The following is a 10,534-nucleotide window of genomic DNA, read 5'->3' as shown; positions in this document are numbered from 1 at the left end:
ATTGGCAGGGGCATTTCGGATCCCGGCAAGGCTAGGAGTCACCATGAATTTGCCAAATCCGTCAGTGAAGGGGACCTCCGGGTCTCCAAACAACTAAGTCCCGATTGAAGGCAACCGTCCAACCGTATGAGAGAGACACCACCACCGCCAAGGCACCAGTTTCTCAGGGCCAGTGCCTGCGGGCAAAGAGGGGCTCCTCCGGCCCATATCCAAGTTGGGGAGCGGGTTACCGGTGGGAACCCATCGCTACCAACATTACACAAGGTGCAGGGAAAGAGACAGTCACCGTTAACTACTGGGGAAAAGCAACAGCAGCCGTCCGTGGGAACCGTCTTTCCAGCCGTGTGTTTTACCGAGAACTGTGTCACCGTCTCAGGCTGAGTGAGTACCACCGTGCCGTGAGGCACAGCGCTGCCCCCCACCGCGACCCTGCACCTCACCAGGCCCCGCACTTGGCCTGCCATCCCTCCTCCTCCACCCCATCACTGGGCCCCGGGACAACCAACCCCTACCCACGAAGGGGAGAACTTACAACTCTGCTGCTCCCTGTCACCGCTCCCGGGATCCCCATACAGAGCAGCGGTGGTGTCCACACAATCACTACAACCGTGGGTGGCGTCATGGACAATAAATCCCCAAAACCAACCCCCTTTTCACTCACGGGCAAGGAGCGCCGCTCGAGTCCCCGGGATCCGGCCCATCGCTCGAGCCACCGAGCAGCAAAGGCCGCAGCAGCAGCGGCAGCCGGACCCGAGCAGTGAGAGAGCGCAGCGTCCCCTCCTCCGCCCGCGACAACTTGGCGTCACGAACAGGATCTTACCGCTCTGCCGTTGGGTAGAGGTGCGCCTTGTTACCGCCGGAGGTGTCCGGCCGAAAAATTCCAGAAGCCGCCATCTTTGGCGCGAAAGGTTCCCGCTCGAGCGTCTCCTCGAGTAGTGGAGGCGCGAAGGCCAAAATCCCGCCCCGATAGAGGAGGAGCCGGAAAGAGGCTAAGGGGGAAGAAATGGCGACTGGTCACATGTAGCCGCGGCTATAAAAGCAGGGACGCCAGGACTCTGCAGCCATCTTGTTCCTGGGAGAGGCTGCCAGCAACATGTGGATGCCGTCCTGAAGCACCGTAGCCCCCGCACCTGGAACCGCGGCGTGGGTGGAGATCCGGACCGCGCAGCTCTACCAGAGGCTGCAGGTCAAAATGCAGCTCCTCATGGAGGAGTGGGAGACCGACATGGCGGAGGTCATAGCGGCCGTGCGGAGACGCGAGGAGGAAGCTGCGGAAGGGAGGGTGAGTAACCCACGCCCCGATGCCCTTGAAGGGCCGGTCATCGCGGCTGCGGGACCCGGTCTAAACCCTCTCACCCTGCTGCCTCCCTCACCACCCGTCCCGGAAGCCGTGACCCCGCCACTAGGCCCGCTGACACCGCAACCAGTAGTGATACCCAGCATGCCCGCCCCGGCGGGCTGACCTGTAGCCGGAGCCCGTAGCCAACCGGAGGTGCTGCCGTGGAAAGCCCCGAAGCCTGAACCGGAGGCGTCCCCCGAGAAGTTCCCCGAGCCGGAGCCGATAGCTCGCTCCGTGCCGAAGGCCCAGCGGAGGAAAGCCCCTGTGCCCACTCCCCACACCTCGGCTGAGGTTGCGCCGGGTTGCCGCTGTAAGGCGGCGTCTAAGGCCAAGTCACCGCGGGACCTGCCGCCCAGATCACTAGTAGTGGGCAGTGTCCAAAAGGTCTCGCGGGGCCCGACCCGTGCGCCGGAGCTCGTAGCAGTGCCGTACTGGGACAGGGAATCGGTACCGTTGGGCCTGGAAATCGAGGAGAGGGAAAGAAGGAAGGCGGAGATGGTGGCGCGTACGATACGGGAGAAGGAGAGCCTAAGACAAGCAACCTTCCGTGTCCGGGGCCCGCTGTATGAGGGGCAGGTGAGGCGGTTTGATGTCCGCCGGGGCTATGGATTCATCTATTAACCGGGCCTGGAGGCCGAAGTGTTTATAGCCCGGCGGGATGTTAATGCTCACCTGCCAGAAGAGCACCCCAGTAGTAACCTGATGCCGGGTGACTTGGTTCAGTACACCCGGCACTGTGGGGAAAGGGGGTGGTTTGCGCTGGATGCAAAGGTAAGGGGCAGCCAGGAGGCCCGTGTGAGCGCCGCACCCCCTCCCTCAGGTGATGTCGAGGACTCTGAGTTATGGCAGCGGGGCACCGTTGTCACAGTCCCCGTTGGGACCAACATGTGTGTTTAAAAGTTTTAAAGGTTTTGAAAGTTATGAGAAAATGATAAGTGATCAACTGAAGAAGTCATCTGATTGAACCGTGATTTGACAGGTCGTTGCCGGCACCGTTGTCCCCGTGGGGACCGTTTAAGGTTGCGTAAGGGACTCCTTACGGACAAGCCCGTGAACTTGCAGGGCAACCACAAACGTTAGTGGCTTGTAAATATGTTGTTGTTGCAGCTTCCACCGTTACCGCCTCCGGAGAGGCAGATTGGAGGGAGGGCCCGCAGTGGAGCAGGCTGGGGCCCAGCCACCACCGGAACCGGTGGCTACCCTCTGGGGGTTCCAGGGGCTCCCCATGGACGTGGGTCCCCTGGAAAGGACAGATCCCGCTCGGGTAACTTGGTGCTGGACTGGGGTCAAGGGGTGCTGCCTGTTTCTTAGGGGCAGCATCAGGGCCAGGTTACTTGGGTGGGTGAGAGCGGAAGCCGTAACCGTTAACCGTTTGAAACCGTTTGCAACGTTTAAGAAAAGTGCCTCCCGTTGTGGGATGATGTTACTATACTTGCATGTGTTTTTTTATCTTTTACAGTTTAAAAATAAAAATAAAACCGGTGTTGGACGGGCAGCCCGCGGACAGTCTGCATTTTGCTAAGGGGGAATGTGACGCCCTGGGCAAGCCAGGGGTCACAGGCAATGACATCACCACACCCTACACCCCGGTTAGGTACACCTAAGCTAGACCAGAAACCCTTGTTGCCTTCCTCCAGGGGCTGATGTCCACACCAGGGGGTGGGCCAGGCGGTTGACTCCGCCCACCGAGGAGTTCACAGTCCTGGAGGCGGAAAAAACAGGCAGATTAGGTTTGGAGTTTGAAGTAGAAGGAGGGAAACTAGTGAAAGAGAAAAAGTGACAGTTTGAAAGCCTGAGGTTGGTCCGGGTGTGTGCCCCAGACTGAGACAGCAAGGTTAGTAGACAGCGGTGACCGTCTGCAGGAGTGGCCTATCGGAGGTGCCATAAGGACCGTGGACGGGTGGTGGCCCGGCGGTACCGGACCGGTACACAAGGAGAAGCCAACACCATTGGCAGGGGCCTTTCGGATCCCGGCAAGGCTAGGAGTCGCCGTGAATTTGCCAAATCCGTCAGTGAAGGGGACCTCCGGGTCTCCAAACAACTAAGTCCCGATTGAAGGCAACCGTCCAACCGTATGAGAGAGACACCGCCACCGCCAAGGCACCAGTTTCTCAGGGCCAGCGCCTGCGGGCAAAGAGGGGCTCCTCCGGCCCATATCCAAGTCGGGGAGCGGGTTACCAGTGGGAACCTATCGCTACCAACATTACACAAGGTGCAGGGAAAGAGACAGTCACCGTTAACTACTGGGGAAAAGCAACAGCAGCCGTCCGTGGGAACAGTCTTTCCAGCCGTGTGTTTTACCGAGAACTGTGTCACCGTCTCAGGCTGAGTGAGTACCACCGTGCCGTGAGGCACAGCGCTGCCCCCCACACCCCCCCGCGCGACCCTGCACCTCACCAGGCCCCGCACTTGGCCTGCCATCCCTCATCCTCGACCCCATCACTGGGCCCCGGGACAACCAACCCCTACCCACGGAGGGGAGAACTAACAACTCTGCTGCTCCCTGTCACCGCTCCCAGGATCCCCATACACAGCAGCGGTGGTGTCCACACAATCACCACAACCGTGGGTGGCGTCACGGACAATAAATCCCCAAAACCAACCCCCTTTTCACTCACGGGCGAGGAGCGCCGCTCGAGTCCCCGGGATCCGGCCCATCGCTCGAGCCACCAAGCAGCAAAGGCCGCAGCAGCAGCGGCAGCCGGACCCGAGCAGTGGGAGAGCGCAGCGTCCCCTCCTCCGCCCGCGACATATACACTGCAGACTACCACTTCTCCTGTCCTGTATACTGGTTGTAATATTCAGTATGTGTATTATTCTGTATATATACACAGCACAGTACCACTTCTCCTGTCCTGTATACTGGGTATTTGTGACCTGGAAGTCTCTATTACAATGTATCTGTCGCGGGCGGAGGAGGGAACGCTGCGCTCTCCCACTGCTCGGGTCCGGCTGCCGCTGCTCTGCGGCCGCTGCTGCTCGGGGGCTTGAGCGATGGGCCGGATCCCGGGGACTCGAGCGGCGCTCCTCGCCCGTGAGTGAAAAGGGGTGGGTTGGTTTTGGGGATATTGTCCATGACGCCACCCACGGCTGTGGTGATTGTATGGACACCACCGCTGCTCTGGACGGGGATCCCGGGAGCGGTGACAGGGAGCAGCTTTGTTGTTATTTCTCCCCTCCGTGGGTAGGGGGTTGGTTGTCCCGGGGCCCGGTGATGGGGTAGGAGTGGATGGCAGGCGGGTTGCGGGGCCTGGTGAGGTGCAGGGTCGCAGGGGCAGCGCTGTGCCGCACGGCACGGAGGTACTCACTCAGTCCAATGATGATGACACAGTTCACGGTAAAACAAGCGGCTGGATGGATGGGTCCCTCGGACGGCTGCGGTGTTGTTGTTCCCTGCAGGTTAGTGATGACTGTCTCTCCCTGCACCTATGTTTTATGTTGATTCCGATGGGTTCCCACCGGTAACCCGCTCCCCGACCTGGATGTGGGCCGGAGGAGCCCCTTTTGCCCGCAGGCGCTGGCCCTGGGAAACGGTTGCCCTTGGCGGTGGCGGTGACTCCCCTTCACGGTTGGACGGTTGCCTTCTGTCGGGACTTGACTGTTTGGAAACCCGGAGGTCCCCTTCACTAACTGATTCGGCAACTTCACGGTGACTCCTAGCCTTGCCGGGGTCCGAAAAGCCCCTGCCAATGGTGCTGGCTTCTCCTTGTGTACCGGTCCGGTACCGCCGGGCCACCGCCCGTCCACGGTCCTTACGGCAAACTCCGATAGGCCACTCCTGCAGACGGTCACCACCGTCTGCCAACCTTGCTGCTCCGTCCGGGCCACACACCCGGACCAACATCAGGCTCTTTAGCTGTCACTTTACTCCTTCCGCTTTCACTACTCAACTGCTCTCTTTCCTCTCCAAACTCTATCTCTCCACTTCACCTCCTTCCACTACCTCCTCCAAAACTAGACTGCCTGTGTTTTCCCTCCTCCAGGACTGTGAACTCCTTGGTGGGTGGAGACCAACCGCCTGGCTCCACCCCCTGGTGTGGACATCAGCCCCTGGGGAAGGCAACAAGGATTTTGTGTTCTGACTTTGATGTGCCTACAGGGAGTGTGGGGTGTGGTGGTGTTGTGCTCTGTGGCCCCTGGCTTGTCCAGGGCGACACATTCCCCCTTAGCAAAATGCAGACCGTCCTCGGGCTGCCCGTCAATCACCGGTTTTATTTTTCTGCAAAAAGATAAGAAAACACAATACAAGTAAAATAACATCATCCCACAACGGGAGGCACTTTTTTTAAACGTTGCAAACGGTTAACGGTTACGGCTTCCGCTCTCTCCCACCCAAGCAACCTGGCCCTGATTCTGCCCCTAAGCAACAGGCAGCACTCCTTGACCCCAGTCCTGCACAAATTGCCCGAGCAGGTTCTGTCCTTTCCAGGGGACCCACGTCCATGGGGAGCCCCTGGAACCCCCAGAGGGTAGCCACCGGTTCTGGTGGTGGCTGGGCCCCAGCCTGCTCCACTGCGAGCCCTCCCTCCAATCTGCCTCTCCGGAGGCGACAACGGTGGAAGCTGCAACAACATTTTTTATTTACATCCCACAAGTTTGTGGTTGCCCTGCAAGTTCACGGGCTTGTCCGTAAGGAGTCCCTTACGCAACTTTAGACGGTCCCCACGGGGACAACGGTGTCGGCAACGACCGGTTCGAATCACAGTAATAGACAATCAGATGAATTTCGGTTGATCACTCATTTTCATTTTTCAAAACTTTCAAAACTTTTAAACACATACAGGTGGTTCCCCCCCCCCTAGATAGTAGTTTCCCTGTACCTAAGTGGGGGTCTACCTAGGTTGGGACGAGTGGATCTCCTGGGTCCAGTGTCAGTGGGGGTAGGCAGTGGGGCAGAGGGAACAATCGGTTCCTCCACCCTGCTATCGTGTGGGGCAGGCGGGGACATAGGGGAGTTGGGTACAGGTTCATCCCTGGGCACTGGCACTGGCTCACGGTAGACTGCCTCCATTACTTCTTCATCCACAGGTTGTGGGAACAGTATCACTGGAAGAATCACCGCGCCGTTCTGTGTAGGCCAGTCCGCTGGGAAGTCACCCATCACGGTGTGGATTACCTCTTTTGCCTTCTCCGCTGGTGGAGGAACCGGAACTTCAGCCGCTGCCCTCAATGCTGGTGGGCACCTTTTCAGATGGTCCCGGGAAACCGTGGCCAAAGTGCCCCCTTGGTCACGGCTGATCTGGTAGGCCTTCCCATCTTCCCGTCCTGTGGGCTGTATGACGTATGGGGTTTGTTCCCATTGATCATCCAGCTTGTGAATTCTCCTCTTCCGCTTCAGCACTACATCTCCAGGCTGGAAAGGGCCAGCAGACGCCTTTTGGTTGAAGCGCAGCTCCTGCTGTTCCCGACTCCGACTCAAGTTTTTCTCAACATATTCTTGAATCTGTCGGTATTGTACCCTCCTTCGAGTTTCCCATTCAGCTGTCGAAGGGAGTACTTCTGGGGCTTCCAGTCCCATGTCTAGATCCACCGGTAGCCGACCGGGGCAAGCCCTCATCAGGTATGCTGGGGTGCACTTTGTTGAACTGGAAGGGATATTGTTGTACATATCGACCAAGTCAGGTAGCTTCTCCGGCCACAGGTTCCGCTCTTCCAGCGGCAACGTCTTGAGGAGGCCCAGGACCAAGTGGTTCATCTTCTCACACATGCCGTTGGTCTGGGCATGGTAAGGCGTGGTCCGGATCTTCTTGCAGCCGTACAACTGGCAAAACTCATGAAACACCTCTGCTTCAAAGGCCGGGCCTTGGTCAGTAAGCACCTTCTCAGGGTACCCATGTGGTCGGCAGAAATAAGCCTGGAACGCTCTAACGGCGGTACGACCAGTTAGGTCCTTGACTGGGACAACCACCATGAACCTCGAATAGTGGTCTACTATGGTTAGGGCGTAGGTGTACCCACTTCGGCTGGGGGTGAGCTTTACATGGTCCAGGGCGACCAGCTCCAGCGGTTGATGTGTAATGATCGGGTGTAGGGGCGCCTTCTGGCTGGCCTCGTCCTTCCTCCTCAGCGTGCAAGGACCGCACTCTCGGCACCAGGCCTCTACAGACTCCCGCATCCCACTCCAATAGAACCGCTCTCTCAACAACATTTCCAGCTTCTTCCATCCAAAGTGTCCGGCACCATCATGGTATGCTTGTAAAACGGTGGGCACATTAGCTTGGGGAATCACCAACTGGCGGATTTTCTCATGAGTCTTCGGGTTAATCAGCTCACGGTACAACTTCCCCTGGTGTAGATACAACCGGGTCCGTTCTCGCCACAGGCGCTGGGCTTCAGCTGGGGCGGCAGGGTCTATCCCAGCAGCACCTTGCTCCACCAAGGTCTTAACTAGGCGGACAGCGGGCGCCTGGTTTTGAGCTTCCTGCCACTCCTGACTGGGCAGCGGGTTCAGACTCGCCCGTTGCTGGTAGACGTGCACCTTCTCAGTTGGTGGCTGGTGAAATGCAGGCAACTCGATCTCTTCGAGGTCGTCATCCTCGCACCCCGCTTCTGACAAGTGGGGCATCCGAGAGAGTGCATCAGCGTTAACGTTGGCACGACCGGCCCTGTATTTGATGGTGAAATCGTAGTTGGCTAGTCTGGCCACCCACCGCTGTTCCAGTGCGCCCAACTTGGCCGTGTCCAGGTGGGTCAGCGGATTATTATCCGTGAAAGCGGTGAACTTTGCTGCGGCCAGGTAATGGCGGAACCGCTCGGTGATAGCCCACACCAGCACCAGGAGCTCGAGCTTGAAAGAGCTGTAGTTCTCAGGGTTCCTTTCAGTCGGTCGGAGCTTTCGGCTAGCATAAGCAATCACTTTTTCCTTCCCGTCCTTGACCTGGGTAGGACTGCCCCCAAACCCACATTGCTGGCATCAGTGTAGAGAATGAATGGGCGGCTGTAATCGGGGTACGCTAGGATCTCCTCTCCGGTCAAGGCCGCTTTCAGCTGGCAGAAGGATTCCTCATGTCTCTCTTCCCACACCAGTGGGGCTCTGAGGGGTCTACCACCTTTGGTCTGTCCCACGAGGAGGTCTTGCATGGGGGCAGCCATCCTCGTGTATCCCTTGATGAAGCGACGGTAGTACCCTACCAGACCCAGAAACTGCCTTACTTCCCTCACTGTGGTTGGCCTCGGCCAGTCTTGGATGGCAGTGACCTTCTCGGGGTCGGGGGCGACACCTGTTCCCACTACATGCCCCAGGTACTGCACTCTGGGTTTCAGCAGATGACACTTGGAGGGCTTCAATTTCATCCTGTACTTGGCAAGGGACGCGAACACCTCGGCTAGGTGCTCCAGGTGGGTCTCATATGTCTGTGAATACACAATTACATCATCCAGGTATAACAGGACGGTCTCAAAATTCAGGTGCCCCAAACAGCACTCCATCAGCCGTTGGAAGGTACCAGGGGCATTGCACAGCCCGAACGGCATACTGTTGAATTCACAGAGTCCCATAGGGGTGGTAAAGGCAGTTTTCTCTTGGTCTTCGGGCGCCACGGCCACCTGCCAGTACCCACTGGTGAGGTCAAGGGTGGAGAAGTAGTTTGCGGTTCTCAGCGCGCACAAGGACTCCTCAATACGGGGCAGAGGGTAGGCATCTTTATGCGTTATCTGGTTAATCTTCCGGTAATCCACGCACATCCACATGGTGCCGTCCTTCTTCTTAACCAGCACCAACAGGGCGGCCCAGGGACTACAGCTGTCCCTGATAACCCCTGCCTCCCTCATGTTCCTCAACATGTCCTTGGCGCACTGGTAGTGTGCAGGGGGAATGGGACTGTACCTCTCTTTGATAGGGGGAGGTTCACCGGTAGGGATATGGTGTTGGACCCCTTTAATCTGCCCAAAGTCTAGGGGATGTTTGCTAAAAACTTGCTCGTACTCCCGTACCACCCTGTATACCCCTTCTTTGTGATGTGTAGGGGTATCGTCAGTGTCCACGTGTAGCTGTTGGTGCCACTCGTCTAACTCCCCTTGGGGCGGGTGAGTGCTGGCAGTAGGTAGTGGAACTGGAGGAGCTGCTTCGTGGATCGTGTGGGGATCTAGGGTGAGCAACTTGGCAAGTGTGGCATACCGGGGAAGCCTGACTTCTTCCTCCCCACAGTTCAGCACCCTCACGGGCACTCTCTCCTTCTTTACATCTACCACCCCTCGGGCGGCCATTACTGTGGGCCAGTGCTCGGAGGGCATGGGCTCTATCATGGCAGGGTAGTCACGCCCCTGAGGCCCTACTGCTGCCCTACACCAAATCATCATCTCACTCCTAGGGGGCACAGTCAACGGGGCAACATCCATCACTCTCACCCCACCAATCTCTCCTCCTGTCGAGTTCACATGCTGGCGGTACATCAAGGCTCGGATCTCACGCTGCACAGCTCTTTGTCAGCTCCCCGCCGCCGTGGCGGCCAGCTGCTGCAGTAGGGTCAACACATCGCTCATACAGTGCTCCATCACATTGGTTCCTAGCACTATCTTCCGGTTATGATCACTGGGTTCATTCATTATCACAATCATACCCTGGTGTTGCAGTTCAGCTTGCCCCACAGTTATGGCCACTTGTTTACATCCCACTTGGATCAATGGGAGTCCATCAGCAGCAATCAGCGTTATACTAGCATCTGGGGGAGCCAGCTCGTCTTTCCCCCAATACCGTTGATACAGTGTGTATGGTATAGTGGTTACCTGTGATCCAGTGTCCAGGAGAGCCATCACCGGTATGCCGTCCACAGCCACGGGAATGATAGGCCGGGCCCCGATGTACCGGTCACGCCAGTCTGGGGGGCCATGGGGTTCTACTCCTGAGGATTGGCCCAAGGCCCCAGGGGTTGCTCGTTTAACGGACACCGTCGGGCGTAGTGGCCGGGTTTGCTGCACCTGTAACAGATCGGGGGTCCATACCGTGAGTCATTGGTTCTTCTCCGCTTCATCCAGGGGACGTCCTCGGGATGGTCAGCGAGCTGTATCTTTGCCGGAGGCTGGGATCTGGTCTGAGGCTGGAGTGCGGCGAGGATCTTGGCGAGGTCTCCATCCATGCGGCGGACCTGGGCAGCCAGTTCTTCCATCGTGCTGCTTGGAGCTGTAGATACTGGAGATGCTGGTAGGGCAGGGGCCACCACGACGGGGGCCGTCTCAACTGGCCACGGGGCTGGTTCC

This window comes from Anomaloglossus baeobatrachus, chromosome 11, assembly GCF_048569485.1.
Source record: "Anomaloglossus baeobatrachus isolate aAnoBae1 chromosome 11, aAnoBae1.hap1, whole genome shotgun sequence".
Taxonomy (NCBI): domain Eukaryota; kingdom Metazoa; phylum Chordata; class Amphibia; order Anura; family Aromobatidae; genus Anomaloglossus; species Anomaloglossus baeobatrachus.
Note: the sequence above shows the minus strand (reverse complement) of the source record.